This window comes from Triticum aestivum, chromosome 7B (genome assembly GCF_018294505.1).
Source record: "Triticum aestivum cultivar Chinese Spring chromosome 7B, IWGSC CS RefSeq v2.1, whole genome shotgun sequence".
Lineage (NCBI taxonomy): Eukaryota > Viridiplantae > Streptophyta > Magnoliopsida > Poales > Poaceae > Triticum > Triticum aestivum.
The window spans coordinates 199,575,861-199,601,294 of NC_057813.1; positions in this window are offsets into that span (position 1 = coordinate 199,575,861).

The following is a 25,434-nucleotide window of genomic DNA, read 5'->3' on the forward strand; positions in this document are numbered from 1 at the left end:
AATAATTAGACACCTCCAAGATTGAAAAGGCCAGGGGTTTTGGGAAGGAAACTCACAGGGATAAAGATATATATGCAGTCCTGGATTTATGCAGTATTGGAATAAATTGTTTTGGCCATTTGAAGGTATAAAAATAATTTCAAGTTTGAATTAAATTCAAACTCGAGCCATTTTTAACCCAACCAAAACAACTCCAAAATAAATGACGTTTGTCAGAGAGGTTAAGGATGAGGTGCACTAGCATCAGGAAAAAATGAACAATTATGGAGGAGGGGAAAAGGTCACTTGCAAAAACATGAAAGAGAGAAGGAGGTGATGATGCATGGGCATGGTTTCAGAGATAGACGGCAAGGAGTGATGCACACACCCATCACAACAAGATGACTCGCACCACGAACATGATGAGCATGGGGAATGCAATATGACAAGAAGCACAATGCAACAATTATGACCATGATGCAACAACATAGGATGGCAAAATACAATATGACAATGATGGGCGTGGCATGCAACAAAATGCAAAACAAACGACAAAAACCCAACCACGAAGGAAATAACATATCGCATCTCCGGAAAAGGCAAGAGTTGGAGTTACGAATATGGAAAGTTTTATCCGGGGCGTTACAACACTCCACCACTACGAGAGGATCTCGTCCTGAGATCTAGGATGGCACCGGAGGGAAAAGGAAGAGGATGATAAGAGGTAAACTAAGTTGCTTCTTTGACAAACAAGTGAAACCAATGAACCTTGAGAGGTTGAAAAGTTGAAAGAAGAACACAACAGAGTTGAACGAAATTGGTAGCACTCCGATAGAAAAGAGAAACAAGGAACATCATGTGAACCTTGGAGTTGCAAAGCTATGAATGACGAGCACAATGGACAAGAAGGAATTGAAACCACTCTGGTTGAAACGAGATAAATAAGGAACAAGGAATATCAAATTCGGACAACACTCCGGTTGAAAAGAGATGCAAGACTTGATAAAATGAAAAGAACTTGAAGATATGACACAACACTCCGGTTAAATGGGTAAGCAATAAAAGAACATGATCTTGACAAAACAAGATGATGCGTCGAAGAGAGCAACATCACAAAGCCTCCGGAAGAAAGAATAGAAGATAGATCATTGGAATAACAGAATGGATAAGGGAATGCCAACTTCTGCCACAAATGAGCTTGGAAAGCACCCTTCCAAGAAGGTTACAACTGGGTTGTTGGAAAACCAACAACGAAACGTATAAGCTTGTAGTGGGCTTATGGAAAACATCTCAAGACTATGAGATGACATTCTGCCACTAACGAAAACAATTGCTTACTTTGAGATCGACAAAGAGATGAAAACTTCTTCCACCAGGAGGATAAAGAGCAAGCTTGGGTCATGCATAATCACCACAAATAGCAACAACCCTTAAGGAAAAGGTTTTAGGTGAAATCTGACACAAGATAACTCCAACAAAGAAGTTGATTGGTCGAAAAGATCTCTTGAACGAAGATAAAATGATGGATTTAAAATACCTCATTCTTGACAACATATGAATCATGAAACATGAAGGAAATTGTCAAGAGTGACATAACACCACCTCAAAAGATAAGGTAGAAAGAATTGCACTTTGGAATGCAAGATGAAGAATACTTGAGCTCCTCAAAACAAAACATGTGTTGAGCACCCTATTTAATTTTGAGTATAGCTTGGCGGATCATAACTACGAGAGAAATCTTCAAGAGCAATTGAAGAATGAAAGGAATCCTTGACGAATCACCATGTAGAGTTTCCATGAAGAACTCCGGTAATAAAAGGATGATAGAAAGAAAGAGAAGTTGAAAACACAAGGTGAAGTATTGCAATGATTTAGATGGAGCTTCGCGATGATATACCCGAGAAAAACTTGGAACTCCGTAAAAGAAAAGATGAAGCATCTCGAACCAAGAAAAATGACATGATGAACAACTCCGGAAAGAAGAAACTAGATCACTTGGATCAAACAATGATAAGAATTACGTTATGCGTATCCTTCACCAATTTAAATTGATGACAAGCAACGGATTTGGCATACTACTTATTCTCGTAAAAAGGATTAAGGGGGGTATATCATAAAACTTGAGAAAGTCTTCATGAACCACCGGTAGGATTGGAAAGAACGAATGAATTAACATGATAATCAAGGAAAAATAATCTTGAACGAACCACCGTAAGAATTCGGAAATGACTGATGAAAGAGAATGAATTACCGGGAAGAATTAGAAGAACCAATATGCTCGAGGGGATTTAGATGCAAAAAGGACAAAGAGATAATGAGCTGATTAAGGAACACTTGAACGAAGCACCAGAATAATTGGATAACGGTAACTGAAATGTGAGGACGAAGAATTCTTCTAGGACGATGCGGTGAAAAGAAATGGAAAAACAACTCCTGACATACTCCAGATAGGTAAGAAAAATGAATATCTGACAAATGGAATAATTCGAGAGGATAACATCAAGCTATAACCACGAATCGTCGAGAGAAGGGCAAGATTTAGAGGAAAACTCTTCTTCTATCTTGAAATGACGACGAGGAAACAACACCAAAAATTGTTGAGACACTCCAGAATGAAAATTAGAAAGGTTGAACCAACGAAGAAAGAATTTGAAAGATCTTGGAGAATGACATTTGACTGATGATAATTCGTTCTTGCATCAAACTTTGAAATGAATTTGGGAATAGCTCCGGGAAAATTAGGAGAGTCAGGTAAGATCCTGGAAAAAGACCTGTGGGTTAGGGCCCACTCAAAAGAAACATCATTGAAGGATTGCTTGAAATAGAGATTGCACCGGTAGAATTAAATAGCTTTTATGAGATAAAAACCTCGAAGTAACTCGAACGGATTAAGAACGGAAACATGATTCTTCTGAGATATCTTGAGCACTCCGGATAAGAATAGAGAGAGGTGAACAATTAAGAGGTGCACCGACATGGAAGAACATTTGAAACGAGGAAAGGGATATGATCAACACCGAAAGCTTGAATTGGATCCACCGGAAAATAATACGAGAATGAAGAATGATGAACTTGAAACTGTTGAGCATCTTCATGGGAAATCACCGGATAAGAACATTGAAGGAAAAGAATGGAGAGACTTCCCATCAACAAAAGGATACTTGATTAAGAAATCTGAGTCCTTGAAGAAAAAAAAGGGTGGGAGGGCGGGAAACAAAGGCAACTTGGGACGGAGGAAGAAACACAGTTGCAAAGAACTGAGAATTGATCTTGCGGATGGGGAGAATGATGGGATCATCTCAAAGAGAAGCGCACCGGTTGGAAATATAATTGGGATGACAATCTTGACAAATAAGAAGGATTAATATTCACATGGAAATATGAGAACACCGATTAGGGAAAGGTATGGATTCAACACTTGACATCGAAGCAACTCGAATACCACAAATAAAACAAAACGAAGGATTTGGCTTGCAGAATAAGCCGGAAACAAACATATGATAGAGATTTACTCAATCCCCTATCATGCATATGTCGGAAAGATATTCTAGTAGCTACTTGAATTCCCATCTATAAACTCCTGAAACTTTCTGGTTATGCAATCTGGTGTTGGGGATACAGGGGAAGCAATATATATCTCACCCAAAACTAACAATCCCTACATCAAAGTTGTGTCCATCCGTCAACACATAACCAAGAAACCTTCGGAAATCGTGTATCTCAACCTTCGAAAAGCATCTGTTATACAAGCTATGGCAATACTCCCGAACTCCCCAGTACTGGGTGGGGTCGAGGTTATCTCACCAACAACTGCATAAAAGAGATTTTCAATGTCGGCAAAACTCAGGTATTCCAGAACTGCAACGATAAAATTATGATGACAACACCTCGGAGCTCAACTCCCCGGGACACTACTACAAACCCTAAATGTCAGGAGGCACCAAGAACAATGTTCTCGTCATAACAATATCGGAACGATCCCAAGATACCCGCGTGATCCTAAAAAAATTGTGAAATTTGAGGAGAGGAAAGACAAAACATCTACGTTACGAGTCCTCACCAGAGCGACGAAGGGGGCTGAGGAGTAAAAAGAATCCTACACTCTGATATATATAATCCTAAGACTCAAAAATAGTTTTTTTTCTAGACTCAACAACGGCCAACAATCAAGGGGGCTCCTATGGTCGGTCGAGGCTCTGATACCAACTTGTCACTCCCAATATGCAATACTATCCTAAAGAGACTCGAAGGTCCCACCAAGGATAGAACCGCATATTGAAATGCTTTTGCAAGGTGGATATCATTACATCAACATTACATAATAGATGGGGATACGTACCAAAGGCATACAATGCCACACGAATACAACATCATCTTACATAAGAGCACCATCCGACTACGGATGAAACAAAAACAGAAACTCAAACGACATCCACCCTGCTAGCCCAGGCTGCTGACCTAGAACCTATCCCCTCATCGAAGAAGAAGCAGAAGAAGAACTCCAAAACAAGCAAACATCACTCTCGCATCATGATCATCGCATAACCTGTACCTGCAACTGTTGTTGTAGTAATCTGTGAGCCACGAGGACTCAGCAATCCCATTACCATGGGTATCAAGACTAGCAAAGCTTAAAGGGTAAGGAAGGGGGGTAAAGTAGTGAGGTTGCAGCAGCGAGTAAGCATATATGGTGGCTAACATACGCAAATAAGAGTGAGAAGAGGAGCAATGGAACGGTCGTGAAGCTAGCAATGATCAAGAGGTGATCCTGAACTCCTACTTACGCCAAACATAACCCAAAACCTTGTTCACTTCCCGGACTCCGCCGAAAAGAGACCATCACGGCTACACACACGGTTGATGTGTTTTAATTCGTATCTGGTGTCAAGTTATCTACAACCGGACATTAACAAATTCCCATCTGCTGCATAACCGCAGGCATGGCTTTCGAAAGTTTAAACCCTGCAGGGGTGTCCCAACTTAGCCCATGATAAGCTCTCGCGATCAATGAAGGATATACCTTCTCCCAGGAAGACCTGATCAGACTCGGAATCCCGGTTTACAAGACATTTCGACAATGGTAAAACAAGACCAGCAAAGCTGCCCGATGGCCAACAATCCCGATAGGAGCTGCATATATCTCGTTCTCAGGGCAAGACCGGATAGGTCAGCCTACGAGTAAAACCAGCCCTTGAGTTGCCCTGAGGTGGCCCCGCAGTCTGCCCGGTTCGGACCAACACTTAGACAAGCATTGGCCGGGGGGGGGGGCTAAAATAAATATGACCCTCGGTTGGCCGACCCAAGGGAAAGGTATAGGTGGTGGTGAGGCAAATGGTAAAACCAAGGTTGGGCCTTGCTGGAGGAGTTTTATTCAAAGCGAACTATCAAGGGGGTCCCATAAATCACCCAACCGCGTAAGGAACGCAAAATTCGGGAACATAACACCGGTATGACGGAAACTAGGGCGACAAGAGTGGAACAAAACACCAGGCATAAGGCCGAGTCTTCCACCCTTTACCAAGTATATAGATGCATTAATTAAATAAGAGATATTGTGATATCCCAACATAACCCTGTCCACCATGGAGCAATCATCAACTTCACCTGCAACTAACAACACTATAAGAGGGGTTGAGCAAAGCAGTAACAAAGCCAAGCAACGGTTTGCTAGGAAGGGTGAAAAGGTTAGAGGCTGACATGGCAATTTGGGAAGGCTTGAAGAACAAGTGATAGGTAGCGCAGCAAAGCGATAGAACGAAGCAACTAGCATAGCAATGATAGTACTGAGATCCAAGGTCACGGTCATCTTGCCTGAAATCCCGCAAGGAAGAAGAACGAGTCCATGAAGAAGACGAACGGGAGTAGTCGAATGAATCCTCACCATCGCAACATTACTGGAACTAAGAAGCAACACCGGAAAGAAACAAACAACATGGTAAATACACAAGCATAAACATGGCATGATGCACAACCAAGTATGATTCATGTCCGGTTTAAAGAGCAAGGCATGGCAAAGTGCAACAATCAACACTACCAATTAAGTGGAGCTTAATATGCAACGAGTTGCATATTGACAAAACTTCACAACCTTTATTTAGTTCACTCTCGTTTAGGTACACAACAACATAAAATGTTGTTAAACATGGCAAGAGGTGAAGCAAGAGAAAACTACCTATCTAGTCAAGTTTAAATGAGGCCGGAAGTTACAAACAACAATTCCGAAAAATCCCCATATGCAAATTATGAATTTGGTACTGTTCTTCCCTAAACAAAATTTTAGAGTTGTTAAACAGTAAAACAAAGTACACCATGTTAATCTAGGCATTTTTCCACCCCATTTACATATAAAGTTTACTAAAATTGGAGCTACGGTTATTTAGTTATGAAATAAATCATTTTAACATGGCATTTGAGCAAATTTAAACAAACAGAATATTAAACATTTTTAGCATGGATGAAAGCAGCATATTGTGAAACTAGACGAAATTCTAAGCATTTTACATATAAGACATGTTTCATTTCGATGCATGGATATTTAGATATGAGCAATCCAAAACAGGGGGAGTTTCTGTAAATAAGAATGCATTGGAAAATGCTAAAATACACACTGGTAAAAAATGCACGGGCCAGATTGCAGCAACCTGCAGCGGCCCAGGAGGACTTGGCTCGAGTGAGCGCTGAGTGTGTGCGCGTGCAACAGTAAAGAAAAACAGGGCAAAAATTGGGCTAGCTTTGTGTTGGTGATGCAAAGGGAAATCGGCGCAAGATAAAGCATATGGGCAACGTGACCAGGACCCAAACTGTAGCGCACACGGGGATCTCAGCGGCGATGGCAGCGAGCAAGCATGGCGCATGCGGTGGATGCAGAGCTACGGCGGGCGTACGTGGATGTGGTGTGGCTGCGCATATGCGGGTGTTGGCACGGTTGGGCGATGGTAGGAGCTGTGGCAAGGCATGGCCACAACTACGGCCCTGGATGCCCGGTGATGCTTGCCGGCGACGGGAGGAAGCAGCGGCTGCAGGTGCAGAAGATCACCGGCGGGGGTGCGGAAACTGACGAGGCTGTGTGCGGGTGAGCGGCAGCTTCTTGCCGGATTCGTGTGCGTGCGTGCGCTCAGGCACGAGAAGGAGCTCGACTTAGGGCAGAGACCTACGGTGAACAAGAATATGGGTAGGCCCTGCCGCCCTGGTGCATGTGCACGAGTTGTAGACGAGGCGCTGCGTGCGCTGAAGAAACAGAGGAAGCATAGCAACCTTGCCGGTGACCAAAGTGACGGTGGAGGAACCATCAGGCATGCAAGCAACCGGCGACAAAGGAGGCAACCAACAAGAAAAAGGTACAGGGAAGCCCGACTGCTCACGTAGAGGGGCTCGGAGGAGTCGAATGAGCGCGGGGACGCGACGAATTTAGCCGGCGGCGAGGTAGACCCGAGGAAGAAGAAGGAGAGGTCGGCAACGAGAAGAGGCCTCCGACTTGGCGTCCGTGAAGCAGAGGAAGCAAGGGAAGCAAAGGTTGTCGGGGAGGTCGATCCGAGGCTCGTGGATGCGTGCGTGGATGAAGGAGACGATGTCGAGTGCCGCGAATCTCTCCCCGTGGCAGCAACACAGAGGACGGAGGCGTACAAGCCGGGGACGGGCTTGAGCTCCTCCCGGCCATGGCGACGGCTATTGCATGGAGAGGCCTCACCTGGCGGCGGCAGGAGAAGGAGGAGAGGGGAATGGAGCGACCAGGGAACCCTAGGGTTGGGGGCATGATTTATAGTGTGAAGGGAGCAGCTCCGGCCATGAAATCAACACAAGCGTCGACGTGAACCTGCTGGATGAGCTGCCGTACAGAGGCTAGAAGAAGAACAGGAGGGATCGGCATTGGTGGCCTCGCTGGGCTGAAAGAGGTAAGTGAGGTGGGCTGGGTGGAGGGAAAAGGCCCAGGTGGCTTCGGATAAGGTGAGTCCTTTTCTTTTCTTTTATTCTGCCTAAAATAATTAGACAGCTCCAAGATTGAAAAGGCCAGGCGTTTTGGGAAGGAAACTCACAGGGATAAAGATATATATGCAGTCCTGGATTTATGTAGTATTTGAATAAATTGTTTTGGCCATTTTTAAAGGTATAAAAATAATTTCAAGTTTGAATATAATTCAAACTTGAGCCATTTTTAACCCAACCAAAACAACTCCAAAATAGATGACGTTTGTCAGAGAGGTTAATGATGAGGTGCACTAGCATCAGGAAAAAAATGAACAATTATGGAGGAGGGGAAAAGGTCACTTGCAAAAACATGAAAGAGAGAAGGAGGTGATGATGCATGGGCATGGTTTGAGAGATAGATGGCAAGGAGTGATGCACACACCCATCACAACAAGATGACTCGCACCATGAACATGATGAGAATGGGGAATGCAATATGACAAGAAGCACAATGCAACAATTATGACCATGATGCAACAACATAGGATGGCAAAATACAATATGACAATGATGGGCATGGCATGCAACAAAATGCAAAACAAACGAAAAAAACCCAACCACGAAGGAAATAACATATCGCATCTCCGGAAAAGGCAAGAGTTGGAGTTACGAATATGGAAAGTTGTATCCAGTGCGTTACACCCGGGTTCTTTGTCATATGGATGCTAGTGGCACTATCATATACGTGAGCCAAAATGTGCAAACGGTCCCGGGTTAGGTAAGGTGGCACCCGTGGGAATACCGTGTGTAAGGCCGCAAAGTGATATGTTGTGTTACATGCTAGATTGGTGTGCCTTAGGATCAGGGCTGGCAGGTCGGACCCACCAGCCGCTGACAGGTCGGACCCACCAGCCGCTGACAGGTCGGACCCACCAGCCGTTGACAGGTCAGACCCACCAGCCGTATCTTCGCACGCAAGGGAGTGCCTCCTTATTATGCACAAAAAAATGAATACTCCCCCTGCTAGCTGGGACCCAGCATAGTGGGAGGCTGACTTGTGGGCCTACTAAGTTGACGGGGATGGTGGGCTTTGTCAACTTAGTCAATATGAACTATTCTAGCTCCAGTGACCGCATGATGTCCATCCAACGGCTGTAGTGCTTCTTCAATCTCTAGTCTTCTTGCTCTAGCCGCCCAAAGCAGCGTTGGTTGTGCCACCTGCTCCTGCCTCCCGTGGCCGGCATTGCTGCCGCGGAGGCCTCACCACCCCCTACTACTCCCACCGCTGGCCAGGCCATCCCTCCACTCACCCACACCCCCTGTTATTCTGCGGCGATGGCAGCCTGACACCGAAGCTGAACCAGTGAACCCTCGTACTCCCCTCCGCTTGGGCATCCACTGTCGTGTCTTCCCCGGATCTGCATCGTCCCCCTCCTAGGCCTCGCCGTCGTCCACTGCCCTGGTGCTCTTGGTGCGATGTGGTCAACGTGGTCAAGGAACGACTTCCATCGGAAGAGTACAATACATGGAGAGGCTGACAGCTGGGCCCACGGCCGCAGCAAGGAAGTGCCTCCTTACTTGGAAAATAATGATTCCTCCACCTGACAGCAGGGACCCACCGGACGGGCCACCGTATTTCGCGAAAAAAAATGTTTCCCCCTGATAGCTGGGACCCACCAGCTACATCTTCGCATGCAAGGAAGTGCGTCCATATTATGGGCAAAAAAATGATTCGCCCCCTGACTGCTGGGACCCACCAACTACATATTCACACGCTAGGAAGTGCCTGACAGTCGGGTCCCACCTGGTCGAAGCGTACGTAGTGTTGTCATTCTCGTCGCGAACGTGTACGTACATACTGGTCGATGTAGAGGTGCACACGTGTCGTAGTAAAGCCGCGCACGTAGCATGTACACGTACGTACAACGGCCAAGGTCCAAGAAAGTAAATACAGCCATGTACGTACATACGGGCGGGGTCTCGAACGCCTACTAGCGCATATGTACGGCCAGGGCTCGTGTACATGGCTAGGTCAGAATAGAGAAACTGTGTCGTCGTCGTGCTCATGGGGAGGCAACAAAAATGCTCGTGTTCATGGGGAGGCAACGGAATGCGTGGTGTTCATCGGGAGCCAACCGGCTTGGACAGAACATCCGATGGAAATGAGGCCCCGCGTACCGCAGAACATAGGAAACAGCCTTGTATTCCACCGGCCACGGTCGAAACAGGATCCTGTTCATCGGGAGGGGTCTGACGTACCGCAAAAAATGAGGAAAGGGACTAACGTTGGACCTCCTACGGTTGACACGGGTGTTGGTGTCAAAACCGGCGGATCTCGGGTAGGGGGTCCCGAACTGTGCGTCTAAGGCTAATGGTAACCGGAGACTGGGGACACAATGTTTACCCAGGTTTGGGCCCTCTCAATGGAGGTAATACCCTACTTCCTGATTGATTGATCTTGATGATATGAGTATTACAAGAGTTGATCTACCACGAGATCATAGAGGCTAAACCCTAAGAGCTAGCCTATGGTTATGATTGTTCTTGTCCTACGGAGTAAACCCTCCAGTTTATATATACATCGGAGGGGGCTAGGGTTACACAGAGTAGGTTACAGAGAAGGAGATCTAATATCCGAATCGCCATGCTTGCTTTCCACGCAAAGGAGAGTCTCATCCAGACACGGGATGAAGTCTTCAATCTTGTATCTTCATAGTCCAACAGTCCAACCAAAGTATATAGTCCGGCTGTCCGGATACCCCCAAATCCAGGACTCCCTCAGTAGCCCCTGAACCAAGCTTCAATGACGATGAGTCCGGCACGCGGATTGTCTTCGACATTGCAAGGCGGGTTCCATCTCCGAATACTCCGTAGAGGATTTCGAACACAAGGATCATGTCCGGCTCTGCAAAATAATTTCCATACACCACCGTAGAGAGCACGATACTTTATGAATCTAATCTACTGATAATTTTTCACAGCGTGTCCTTACGCTGCAGCCTAGTTTAATACGAACCGTTTTTTCGCAGCCTGCCATGACACACACTGCAAGGCGGTTTTATTGGCACGCCTTGTCGAAGAAGAGATCGTGTCTTATCGTGGGATTCTCATCAATACGGGTGCGGGTACCCCAACTATGCCTGTTGGCATGACTCCGTGTTTTTAGGCAAGTCCCAAACGGTTACGCTGAGGACGTTTGATATTCTCCCCCTTTATAGAGGGGTCGAGGCCCATCCCTTTATTACCATGCTTGCGCCTTTCCGCATCTCGAGTTCCAGCACCCGAAGCTCAAGCTTATGCACTTCGGATCTTCAATCATGTCCGGATCGAATCTTCAAGGTCGGTGGATGGCCTCCTCCATCACAAAGGCGCAATCCCTTTATTACCATGCTTGTGAAGCTCAGGGAGGCCAGATATCTGACCGCCGACGTCAAGCACAGGCTTCCTGCTCCAGGGCAGGTCATCCCCACTCCCGAACCCAACGAGAGCGTTGTATTCGTTTCTCACTTCCTCTGAGGCTTAGGTTTTACCCTAGATCCCTTTGTGAGAGGGCTCATGTTCAATTATGGGCTAGATTTTCACGATCTAGCTCCAGACTCCATCCTTCACATCTCGTCGTTTATCATCATGTATGAAGCCTTCCTCCACATCACCCCACACTTCGGCTTATGGCTCAAGACCTTCAATGTAAAGCCGAAGGTGATCGAGGGGCGACATGCGGAGTGGGAAGGCGCTGCCATAAGCAAAAATGCCGATGCCCCATGGCTAGAAGGTTCCTTCCCGGAGGTGTCCGATCTATGGCAATGGAGGTGGTTCTACGTCACAACTCCCCGAGGCACAAAGTGGGCGGCTGCCCCCGCCTTCCGCTTGGGCCCTCCGCCTCAACTGGCATCATGGGCCAACGTGGGACTGGACTGGGGACGTGCCAATGACGTACCGACATTGCAGAACCGCATTCGGGAGCTTCTTGAGAGGGATATCAGTCTTGTCAGAATCATTCAAGTAATGCTAGTTCGACGGGCCCTGCCGTGCAAACGTCGACCTCTCCGGATGTGGGAGTTCAACCAAGAAGGTCCGTGAACCATTCAGCAGTTCTTCGGCATGACACTTGAAGGGATGTATAAGTTATTCTTTGGACCAAGAGTAAAGTGTCCGGACACCATCGAGGATGCGGGCCTGAGCTTCAACCGCCCAGATACCCAAGTAAGTAACCCTGTAACCTAACACTTCGTTTATATTTATCACAACATTATTCTGAAAACTTGTCCGCGGCCAGGAATGGCTCCGCAAGGCGGAGAGGATCAGGTGTCCGGCCCCACTTCTCGAAGGCTCGCCTAGTCCTGCGATAGCCAGGATGTTTAAACATGTGCTAAGTCAATTGCCCTCGGGGAAAGACGAAGGGAAGAATAGAGAAGCCGAGCTTCACACATTGCTCATCCAAACCGGGGGAATTACTGTCTCCACTATGGAGGATAATCGGGGAGGTGAATCTAAGGTTTCCTCCCCCCGCGGGAAGAAGAGGGCTGCCTCCGAAGACTTGGAGACTGAGGTGCCTAAACAAGGGAAGAATACTTCACCAGGGGGCCCTGCCCCGGAGGGCGTCCTCACCGCACCATGCCCGCAAACGGGCCAGCCCTCCACCGAGCTGTAAGTTAATCGTACATAACAAGATAGTGCTTCCTCCTCCGAGAACAATAACCAGGATCTATTTTTTGCAGTCTGGCTAGTAGCACTTCTCAACAGAGTTCGTCTTCGGGGGATCTTCTTCCGGAGATGATGGAGAGTGAAACCCCACCTGCCTCTCCGCCCCATGGGGCGGGCGACCCTGAGGTGTCGTCACGGAGGAGTCCAGATCCATCGAGGCCGGAAGCTAACACTTCAGCCACCCCGAGCCCGGCGTGTTCGGCTCCCATGGAGAGCAGTAAGAAGGGTTCGGGATAGTCCGGCGCCCGGCCGAACACACTGACGGGCCTTCTAGAGGAAGCTGCTCTCTTGGAGGATCACCATATGTTAATGGGTATGGTGTTGGAGAAGATTTCATCTGTCACCAGCGGGTTGAATGAAGCTTTTACGAGCCTGCTCAAAGGCTGTGAGGTACGCAACAAAACACGTAATTTTTTGGTTGTACCGCACACGATAGGTGTGCTCCGTATAGATAGTAGCCCCTGAGACTCTGGTTGCCAGCCCTAGGCGGCAAGCGGGGGATCACACTCCCAAGTAATGATCGTGCTGCATTCATGCGCATGTTGCTAAGGGTCCGGCGATACACCGGACCGCTGATTTTGCAGAACTGAGGTGACAGATTGATGTGGTGGATGCCGACATCACGCTTGTAAATAAGCGGCTTGACGAGTCACAGAGTATGTGCTCTTATTTCCTCATATGTTTATGAAATATCAAGAAGAGCATAATGTTAATATGATATGTTTTGGCTGTAGGAAGAGCTACTGCCGTGGAGGCCCTGAGGGCGGAACTTGCCCTGGCTAGCAATACGGCTGCTCTAAAGGCGGTCGAAGATTTGAGAGCCGAACAAGCTGCTCATCGCTGAAGCGAAGATAAAATAGCCGAGATGGCTGTGGAGCTGAGGGATGCCGCTGGCCGGTATGAGCTCCTCGAGAAGGAGAATCAGGCAAAGTCGGCTGACCTCAAGAAGGCCCTGGATGCGGCCTAGGAGACGCGTTCTGAAATTAGAGCTATGCGGGAGGAGCTTCGACAGGCCGGAGACATCACAGCTGGAAGCCCCTATGTGTTGCGGATGAAGTTTGGAGACCCCAAGTATGCTCCTCTGGATCAGCTTTGGAGCGCTACAGACGCGTATGCAGATCTGGCAAAAAGTGCGTCTGATGCGACCAAGTTCTTCAAGGATCAAAAAGATAATGAAATAGAAAGGCTGTTCTGGTCGCAATTCAATGCTCCGACGCCCCCGCTGCCATTGAGTGAGAGGATGGCCGCTTGCTGAGCTCCATAGGTTGTCCGGTCTTGCAATGAGGTCTGTAATAGACCATCTATGGCCAAAGGGACCAAGGCCGGGTAGTTATTTTGGTTTAGTGCAACAATTCCTTGGTGTTGTATCTCGAATCGATGCCACGAGGAGATCAACGTGCGTAGAGGGTGCACGGATGGCTCTTACCCGTGTTAAGACGTATTGGGCGGATATGGAGGCCACCAGCATTACAAGCCAGAGTCCAGCAGGAAGCCCGGACCCAGCCGATCACTATTTTGAGCAGGTCATAGAAGGTGCCCGTATAATAAAGGCTAAGTGTTCGAAGAGTGTCATGTTCGAGTGACAAGTCGTTTAATTGTAAAAAAAATTGTTTTAATTACAAAGGATGTGTTTATACTTTCGCCTGAAAGTGTTATAGTGCCTCCTGTGCAGTCGTTTATGTATGTATATAACCTGAAAGTTACCAGTCGTTGGCTTTCGCCCCCATGCATATAATGCGGGGGTGTTCTAGAAAATGTGCGTAATCACACTTGATCCAACGTCTTCGTCCATTAAGGAGGTGATCGCACGTCGAACTAGGCAACCAGACTATATAGCTTTAACACTTTCACTTAGCCATAGGAGTTTGATGGTGGGGCTACTATGTAGCCCCTAGTACCTTCGCGTGCATCCGGATAGGGGCGTGTATGTACATGACCGGGAAGCAGTCCTTCTTTAATGCGAAGGAATCCTAAAGATTCTGATGAGTCCTCGAGTGGTTGACCAGTCTCTCGCTGTATCATGACAGTCAGTTTTCGGCTTTCTCTACTGAGGTGCTCATCCGGAATAACCAGGGCACAATCGCTGTAGTTCTCCTTTGGCCACCTTAGCCGATAGAACGGAATGTAAGGCAACAAACCCAGGAGCCGGGCAAACCCAACATTTGACCAAAGACATGATTCAGAGCTGATGCATATAAGGCCAAACTCGCAACACCGAACACTCCCGAAGGTATTCGGACTTTATAACATATACTGGGTTGAGCAATGCCCTCGATTATGAACCCTGTATTCCGAGGTACGTGCATTGATCTGTCGTGGCGAAATGCCTATAACACCAGTATCCCATGTGGGTGTGTTGAACACCCATGGGATGTCAAGCAACAAGAGACAGTAAAGAAGGTTTACACAGGGGCTTAATCTAAAGAGAAACCTTTGAGTGGGGCCCTGCTGCACGTCTGCGCCTTTGTCTCCGTTGTGCCGTATCCTGGAAGGGTATCGCACAAATAGTGTCTGTAAAAATGAGAACTCATGTAAAAGAGTAAGCATGCGAAAAGTTGGTTATTCTCAATGGATGTTAGAAATGTGAGATATTGGCATATTAATAAGGTCAAGCCGAATTGTGGACCTTATTACATGTTTGCAGCCCCTGGTATCATCTATGGGGGTATATGTATAGCACCCAGCTCAGGTTTATCTGGGTTGTTACCGACGGTGGTGCACCGGACTCGTCTAACTGTGTCCGTAGTCTTAACGATCGATCATGCGTTCTGGTAGGAGAGGCCGCTTAGTGTCCGGCTGCTAGAGCCGCCACATACTCTACTGCGCGTAAGGAACACTATGTGTTTCCGCTAACAGTGATTACACGACGTGGACCGGGCATCTTGAGTTTATGGTAGGCGTAGTGTGGTACTGCGTTGAAGCGAGCGAAGGACGTTCTTCCGAGTAAGGCATGATAACCGCTTCGGAAAGGAGCGATGTCGAAGAGTAATTCTTCGCTTCTGAGGTTGTCGGGAGAACCGAATATCACCTCCAATACGAGGGAGCCCTTGCAACGGGCCTCAACGCCTAGTATCACTCCTTTAAAGGTGGTGTTAATTTGGCTAATTCTGGATGGGTCTATCCCCATCTCGCGGACGGTATCCAGATTTATCAGATTAAGACTACTGTCGTCGTCCATGAGGACTCGAGTGAGATGGTATCCATCAATTATTGGGTCGAGCACCAAGGTAGCCGATCCCCCGTGCCGGATAGTAGTCGGGTGGTCCCTGTGATCAAAGGTGATCGGGCAGGCCGACCAGGGGTTGAATTTGGGGGCAACAAGCTCTACAACATATATGTCTCTGAGCGCGCGTTTGCGCCTTCTCTGTGGTATGTGAGTCACGTTGATCATGTTTACTGTTTTGACTTCTGGTGGGAATTTTTTTTGTCCCCGAGTGTTCGGTTGGCGAGGCTCATCCTCGTCTTCACTTGGTGTTTCTCTTTCCTTGTGTTCGGAGTTTAACTTGTCGGCCTGCTTGAAGACCCAGCATTCTCTGTGAGTGTGATTCGCAGGTTTTTCGGGGGTGCCATGAATTTGGCATAATTTGTCCAGGACTTTGTTCAGGCCTGACGGTCCCTCTTTGCTGCCTTTAAATGGCTTATTTCTTTGACCGGGTCGAGAGCCCCTGAATCCGGCATTGACCGTCGTGTTGTCCAGACTTTCTTCATTGTTTTGATGCTTGTTCTTATTGCGCTGTGGCTTCCCGTTGCCATCCCTCATTTTGGATATGCCTGAGTCACGGGTGCCTCTACGGGCCAACCAGTTGTCCTCACCCGCGCAAAAGCGGGTCATAAGGCTTATTAAGGCCGCCATTGTCCTCGGCTTTTCTTGGCCGAGGTGTCTGGCAAGCCACTCGTCCCGGATACTGTGCTTGAAGGCCGCTAGGGCTTCGGCATCCGGACAGTCAACAATTTGATTCTTCTTAGTGAGAAATCTGTTCCAAAGCTTACGGGCTGACTCTCCGGGCTGTTGCATTATATGACTTAAATCGTCCGCGTCCGGAGGTCAGACATAGGTCCCTTGAAAATTGGCCCTGAAAGCATCCTCAAGTTCCTCCCAACTTCAGATTGAATTTTCGGGGAGGCTTTTCAACCAGTGCCGAGCTGGCCCTTTCAACTTGAGGGGAAGGTATTTGATGGCGTGGAGGTCATCTCCACGAGCCATGTGGATATGAAGGATAAAATCCTCAATCCAGACCCCAGGGTCTGTCGTTCCATCGTAAGCCTCTATGTTCACGGGTTTGAATCCTTGTAGAAATTTGTGCTCCAACACCTCGTCGGTGAAGCACAGAGGGTGCGTAGCCCCTCTTTATCTGGACATGCCGTGGCATGCTGTCGACTGTTGTTGTGTTCGGTGTTGATTCTAAACTGGTATTCTATCAGTGGTGATCGTTTTGGTGACAATAATCCCGCATCGGAGCATGTCCTCTGGATCCATAGATGGACCAGGTTGCGCCGACATTTTTGTCCAGGAAGGGGTTGGTTCGGCCGATTGGCCGTATTGTTCTTCGGCGGAATGGGCTCTACGGCCTCATCGTTGAATTCGGGCAGCAGTTTGCGTTTTGGGTAGCTCTTTGTGTGGCGATCATCGCCATATATTTCTTCAGTGTCTAGCACTTTATTCCATCTGTGGTTGAGCGTATCCTGCGCGGCCTTAAGCCTTTGCTTCTGCTTCTTTAGGCTCCTCGCAGTGGCCATAAGCCTTCTGCGGAGGTTATCTTGTTCCAAACGCTTTTCTAGGATGATGAATGCATCGTCGACCGAACTGTCCTCCTCTCCGGATGTAGGTAGATGAGTTCGGCCCTCGGGATCGCTGTGATCGGGCGTCTGCTCTGGGCTGTGTTCAGCATGGCCTGGCTCATCCTCCTCCATTGCTAGGTCCATATGGTCATTGTTGCCTTTGGAGTCGACCGGAGTGTCAATTTTTCTTGTGCTGTTATCGCTATTTTTACTGTGACTGGACTTAGAGCGGCGCCTGCGCCGACGTTTTGGCTTTTGTCTGGGGGGTTTATCCTCCGTTGTATCCTTTTTGTCACCGTTGTCCTCCTTAGGCGTGTCCACCATGTATATGTCATATGATGAGGTGGTAGTCCAGCGTCCCATGGGTGGTAGTTCCAGATCGTCCCCTGCATCGACATCCATACCGTCGATGTCGTCGGAGTCGAAGTCAAGCATGTCTGTTTGGTCATCGACATTGGCTATGAAGTGGGTGGTGGGTTGGTCACGATTTTCTTCGTCGTCTGTATCCCACTAGAGCTGGACATAGTTCGGCCAAGAGTCTTCTGACAAAGAGAGATACCTTAAAGAGTTTAGCATGTTGCCAAATGGCGAGCGCTGAAAGATATCCGTGGCAGTGAACTCCATGATTGGTGCCCAATTAGCTTCGATGGGTATGGATGCGCGTGGTCCGAGACCCGTGGCCAGAAACGAGTCCGGGGGTCCGGCGACACAGATTTCCTTAGAGGTGGAGTCTGTGTCCGGCTCCAACGCCGATGAGTATGCGGCCTCCGTGGCGGGGTCCATCCACCTGTCCACGGACGACGCGATCTGCCCCGGATTTAGGTTCGGAGCTGCTGCAGGTGCAATATCCCGAATATTGTATAATAGCAGATCTAAGCCATGCTCATCATGACCGTTCGGCGCTCCCGGCATAGGCTCGGATCCGTTGAAGATCAGGTCTCCGCGGATGCTAGCCGTGTGATTCAAGTTTCCGAATCTGACCTGATGGCCAGGGGCGTAGCCGTCGATCTGCTCCAGATGGCCAAGCGAATTGGCCCGCAGTGCGAAGCCGCCGAACACGAAGATCTATCCGGGGAGAAAGGTCTCACCCTGGAACGCGTCATTGTTGATGATTGAAGGAGCCATCGAGCCTTACAGCGATGACACGGAGTAACTCTCAATGAAAGCACCAATGTCGGTGTCAAAACCGGCGGATCTCGGGTAGGGGGTCCCGAACTGTGCGTCTAAGGCTAATGGTAACAGGAGACTGGGGACATGATGTTTACCCAGGTTCAGGCCCTCTCGATGGAGGTAATACCCCACTTCTTGCTTGATTGATCTTGATGATATGAGTATTACAAGAGTTGATCTACCACGAGATCGTAGAGGCTAAACCCTAAGAGCTAGCCTATGGTTATGATTGTTCTTGTCCTACGGACTAAACCCTCCGGTTTATATAGACACCGGAGGGGGCTAGGGTTACACAGATTCGATTACAGAGAAGGAGATCTAATATCCGAATTGCCAATCTTGCTATCCACGCAAAGGAGAGTCCCATCCGGACACGGGACGAAGTCTTCAATCTTGTATCTTCGTAGTCCAACAGTCCGGCCCAACTATATAGTCCGGCTGTCCGGATACCCCCAAATCCAGGACTCCCTCAACGGGGTCCTGTTGATCGGGAGGGGTGTGTCGTATCGCAAAATGGAGGAAACAAACTTGTGTTGGAGCGCTACAATCGAAACGGGGGTCCTGTTCATCGGGAGGGATGTGGTGTACCGCAAAACGGGACTCCACGGGATACTGTTCATCTCCACCGTCGACCTCCTCCAGCCCCCACCTGCGACTATTCATCCACGGGCTCCTGTTCATCTAGCCTCCACCGCTCGTCCACCGGCTACTATTCAACCAGCCCTCTCCACGGGGTCCTGTTCAACCACCCCTCCACAGGCTACTATTCATCCAGCCCTCCACCGGCTACTGTTCAACCAGCCCTCCACTGGCTACTGTTCAACCATACCTCCACGGGGTCCTGTTCATCCAGCCCTCCACGGGGTCTTGTTCATCCATGCCCAACCGGCTCGATCGATCGAGGTCCTGTTCATCCAGCAGCAACACCATGGGGTCCTATTCATCCAAACCCCCACCGGGAACTGTTCATCCAAACCCCCCCAACAACACTCACTATTCATCAAGGAAAGGAGGCAGCAGGTTCGATCGGCTTCAGTTAGCAGCAGGAGTGAACGAAGGAATCGCTCAATCAGGTTCAGTTAACAGCCATCAAACGAGCACTCGGGTTCAGTAATGCGTAGCCTGTAGTGCAATCGCTCGGGTTCAGTTAGGTGAACGCCTCGCTCGGGTTCAGTTAGAGCCCAACGCCTCGCCCCCATGCACGTATGTGTACAAGAGAAACGCGCATCGCTCGGCCCACGACCACCCACCGTAACCGGGAACTCCCTGATATTTTCCCCTCCCTCGCTTCTACCATGGTTTTTCCATCATGGACGGCCCAAAGAATGTAATGCATCTGCGTTTCCGTCCCTCCCAAGATGAAAATCCCATTTTCTGTCATGATTTTTTTCATAGAAGTAGGATCCCACCACATCTATGATGATACCGGGTTTTGTCACAATTATCATCATAGAAGTGTCATAAGCATGACAGGAAAAAAATTCGTTCGGCCAAAAATGTCACAGATGTGCCTTTTTTTGGTAGTGCATTACACATGCTACTCACTTATTACCAAGTTAGGCCAAAAGCCTAAGCTTGGGGAGTACGTATTCCCACCGACATTACATTCATGTTCACACATTTCATTCCAGTTGTCTGTGTCCACACTTTTTCATTGTATCATACATGTTTAATTTATTTTCTCGCTTTCTTCTTGTGTGTTTGAAAAACTTTGAGAAAATCCAAAAATATGTTTCTTGCTTCTTTTTTATTTTTGTTCCTAGTTTAAATTGTTGTAGCACTAAAAAGAAAACCCAAAAAGATTTCCTAGTTCTTCTTTAACTTGTTGGGAGCTTTCCATGTAAATAGTTTTTCTCGTTTTTGCTTTTCTCTTTTCATTTGCTCATTTACAAAAAAACAAAAACTCCAGAAATATTTAAGTGTGTTTCTCTAAATTTCTTTCCTTTTTATTGAGTCATACTAAGGAGAAGACCATGATGAAAATGTTGAGTGGCTCTCATTTGCATTATTGTTGATCTGACAAAGATCCCATGCTACATTGTCTTCTCCTTTTTTGAAAAAAATGTTTGCAGATTCCAGCTTAGTCCATGGCACTCTTGCACTATTATTTTTTTCAAATCGTTCGGCCGTGCAAGTGGAAGGAAATAATGACGACATTAGCTGAATTCGCCGTGGCAGAGAGAAACGGGTATGAACTCTACTTGTTCTATTTTTGTAAATATGTTTAACCTAGTATCCATGATTCAACCTATTATGATTAAACATGTTTATAATGACAATTAGAGATTATAGTTCCTCATGCCATGCATAAGTAGCTAGGAGTGAATAATGACTTATCTTGGATATCAACATTACGTTAAAATGATTGTGATGTAGTATGATGATATGGTATCCTCCTATGAATGTTCGAGTGGCTTGACTTGGCACATGTTCATGCATGTAGTTGAATCAAAACCAACATAGCCTCTATGCTATTTATGTTCATGGTATTCATATCCTACTCATGCTAGTATCCAATGTTACTTATGCATAATGCATGTTCATAACCGTTGTTGCTCTCTAGCTGGCCGCTTCTCAACCTATTTGCTAGCCTTCGCTGTACTAAGTGGGAACTCGGCTTGTAAATCAAAAACCTGAAACCCAAGTTATTCCAAATGAGTCCACTATACCTACCTATATCCGGTATTACCCTGCCGTCCTAAGTAAATTTGCATGTGCCATCTCTAAAAACTTCAAATAAATATCCCTTTTGTGTTCCTGAATCGTTCATGGAACGACAAGAGGTAGTCAGTATCTTCCATGCTAAGCGGGTTATTCTTAGGTCGAGTATTTATTCACTTGCCATCGCACGAGGAAAGGGCGGTAATAGGGATGCCCAGTCCCAAATTGCAAAAAGAATTGATCTCTCAAATAATTAAACAAAAACTCCCAATGGAGTCATAACCTTTACTTTTCCGCCTGTGAACCGCCACTAGCGTGTTTAGCATGGAAGATATTGATAACTGATTGTCGTGAAGTAAATGGGAAGGGTGCATGTCTCAAAATTTCATTTACCTCTGTTTTAAAACTTGAGCTCTGGCACCTCTTCAAATCACTATTTCCCTCTACGAAGGGACTATCTATTTACTTTTATGTTGTGTCATCACCTTCTCAAATAAGCGCCAGAACTTGAGAGAACTATTGTCATGCTGATGCATTGTGTGTAGCTAATGTTGGGTGCATCATGACTGGATCTTTTCTACCATGAATTACAATGTTTAGTCGCTGCTTGAACTTTGGAGGTGCTCTTCATTTATATTTTGCGGTCTCAGAAAGGGCTAGCGAGATACCACTATTATCATATTGTATCATGATTGTTTTGACAATGTGTTGCTGTTTGAGATATCTTATTATTGCTTGCTAGTTGATTATGTCATTGATATGAGTTAATATAATTTTTAGGAGTTATTGTCGACATGGTTAGTTATAATCTTTGCTGGAAACCTAGGTGTTGTTTAAGCTTATTTATGAAACAAGAGAAAAAGAGTTCGTAGAAGTTTTTCTTTTTCACTTTCTGAGTTGTGTATGCATAGATTCGTATGTCAAACAAAGCTCAACATTTCTCTCGGGTAACCCATGCAAAAAGATAGGACTGGCAGAGTCACGACCATAATGGATAACACATCAAGAGCACTCTTGTTATGATATTTCAGTTCAAGGAAGAACTTCTGCCATGAGCAGTTCGTGGTATTTGGAAGAAGGATATACCACGAACCTCGAGGACTATCGCAAAGGTTACTAATATCCTAAAGGAACTAGCAAACATTATCAACATGAATGAGTAGAGTGAATCTCGGGTTCAAAAACCCATGAATAGAATGCCTACTAACTAAATGGCATCACGGGATGCTTTCGAGAATGACGACCAGAATCATCACACTGGGAATATAAGCATTGCTGGATTACTAGGTGATTCTCTAAGATACCTAGGGTCATAATAATAGCTCCAACATATATGTTGAGGTAATAGAGTACCTCAACGCACAGGTTAGTGTGGTTAATCTGGCCCAAAGGAACATCGGGAACATGGAGGAAATATTTGCAAGTGCATCAGACAATTTAGAAACCTAGGATGACTCGGGCAACATAATGGCTCTAAATGCTAAAAAAGATTCAAGACATCCTGCAACATGGTGGCATAACCACTCAACATCATAATATCAAGGTTCCGAGATCAACTGTCAACACACAGAGGTAGTAAGAACTGAACTAAGACTTGAATCCATCATTCCTACAAGTCTACGGATTAGTAACACATGATCCTGGTAGAAGAATGAGAAGCCTAGTTCTTAATCCCCGTAGAAAAGATAGGACGACTCAGATCAGAAGGGCATAAGGTTAAGGAGTAAAAAGAGCGTTACGTTCCCTTCCACAATAAATTCCCTTATATAACTAAAGCATTTCTAGACTCGACTTTGACAAGTTTGGCTTGGTAATCCTACATGCATCAGGCTCTGATACCAAAGCTATCAGGACTCCGATCCTAATTCACACCAATCTAGCACGTAACACATCATACCACTTTGCGGCCTCACGCACTGTATTCCCACGGGTGCCACCTTACTTGGCCCGGGACCGCTTGCGCATTCTGGCTCACGTATACGATAGTGTCGCTAGCATCCATATGACAGAGAACCCTAATATGTACTACACAACTTTATTCTTGTAGACACGTGTTGGGCCTCCAAGCGCAAAGTTTTGTAGGACAATAGCAATTTTCCATCAAGTGGATGACCTAAGGTTTATCAGTCCGTGGGAGGCGTAGGATGAAGATAATCTCTCTCAAACAACCCTCCAATTAAATACAAGAAATCTCTTGTGTCCCCAACACACCCAATACAATAGCAAATTGTATAGGTGCACTAGTTCGGCGAAGAGATGGTGATAAAAGTGTAGTATGGATAGTAGATATGAGTTTTTGTAATGCGAACAATAAAAAACAGCAAGGTAGTAAATGATAAAACAGAGCACAAACGGTATTGCAATAATAGAAAATGAGGCCTAGGGTACATACTTTCACTAGTGCAATTCTCAACAATGCTAACATAGTTGGATCATAAGATTATCCCTCAAAGTGCAATAAAGAATCACTCCCGAGTTCCTATTAGCAGAGAACAAAAGATAGAAATTGTTTGTAGGGTACGAAACCACCTCAAAGCTATTCTTTTTGATCAATCTATCCTAGAGTTCGTACTAAAATAACATCAAGCTATTCTTTCCGATCGATCTAATCAAGAGTTCGTACTAAAATAACACCATATGATGCATATCAACCAATTCTAATGTCACCTAGATACCCCAATGTCACCGCGAGTACCCATGCGTTAATTCTACGATATGTATCAAACAATTTCAGATTCATAATACTCAATCCACACAAATAACTACAAGGAGAACCCAAAATTTCTTCGGAGAAAAGATAATAAAAACGTGCATAAAACCCTATGCATAGATTCCCCCAAAGTCACTGCAGGAATTCGCAAGTTGAGTGCCATAACTTATATCAAGTGAATCAAAATAATACCCCATTGTCACCACAGGTATTCATATGCAAGACATATATCATTTGTTCTTAGATCTGAACATTCAATCCGACAAAACAAAACTTCAAAGGGTAAAGACTCAATTCATCACAACAAGTGTAGAGAGGGGAGAAACATCATATGATCCATCTATGTTAACAAAGCCCATGATACATCGAGATTGTGACATCTCAAGATCGCGTGCGAGAGATATTAAACACTTAGCTACTGGTACAAACCCTTAGCCCCGAGGGTGGACTACTCCCTCCTCATTGTGGTGGCCGCCAGGATGTTGAAGATAGCCACCAGAAATGATCCCACCCTCCGGTGGGATGTCGGAATGGGGTCCCCATTGGTTTTTGGTGGCTACAGATGCTTGCGGCAGTGGAACTTATGATCTAGGGTATCCTTGAGGGTTTTCAGAATATTTGGGAATTTATAGGGCGAAGAAGGGGTATAAGAGGCTGCCGAGGTGGGCACAATCCACCAGGGGATGCCTGGGGGCCCAGGCGCGCCCTGGTGGGTTGTGCCCCCCTTGGGGTACCCCCCCAGGTGCTGCTCTGGCCCAATGGTTCTCTCTTGGTCCATAAAAAATCCACAAAAAGTTTCACGGTGTTTGGAGAACTTTCATTTCTGCACAAAAAACAACACCACAGTAGTTCTGCTGAAAGCAGCGTCAGTCCGGGTTAGTTCCATGCAAATCATACCAAAACCATATAAAATTATTGTAAACATGGCATGAATACTTCATAAATTATAGATACATTGGAGACGTATCAGCATCCCCAAGCTTAATTCCTACTCGTCCTCGAGTAGGTAAATGATAAAAGAAATAATTTATGAAGTGTGAATGCTAGCAAAGTGCACAAGTTTGATCAATGACAATTTCAATCACTTTTCCTAGCATCATAATGACAATTCTTTCTTTAAAACTTCTCATGTTATAGTAGCAACCAATTCACATGTTAAGGTTCAAACAACGAATTCTCTTGAAACTCAACAACCTATGTTCTCAGTCACCAAGCAATCATAATTCATCTTATTCAACAGAGTTTAAGTAAGAGCTCCACATACTCAACCATCATATAGTCTTCTATGATTGCTAACACTCACCGCATACACATGATCAAAATGTTTCAACCGGACACATAGAAAGATAGGGGCTCATAGTTTTGCCTCCCAATGTATTCACCTCAAGGGTGATGTCAACAATAATAATTCATGCTACCCATATTCAACTACACATATGTGCCTAGATCTTTCCTCACCACATGATGCTTGCCAAGAGAGAAAAATAAAAGGGAATAGAGAAGATAGGCCCTTTAACTAGACATAT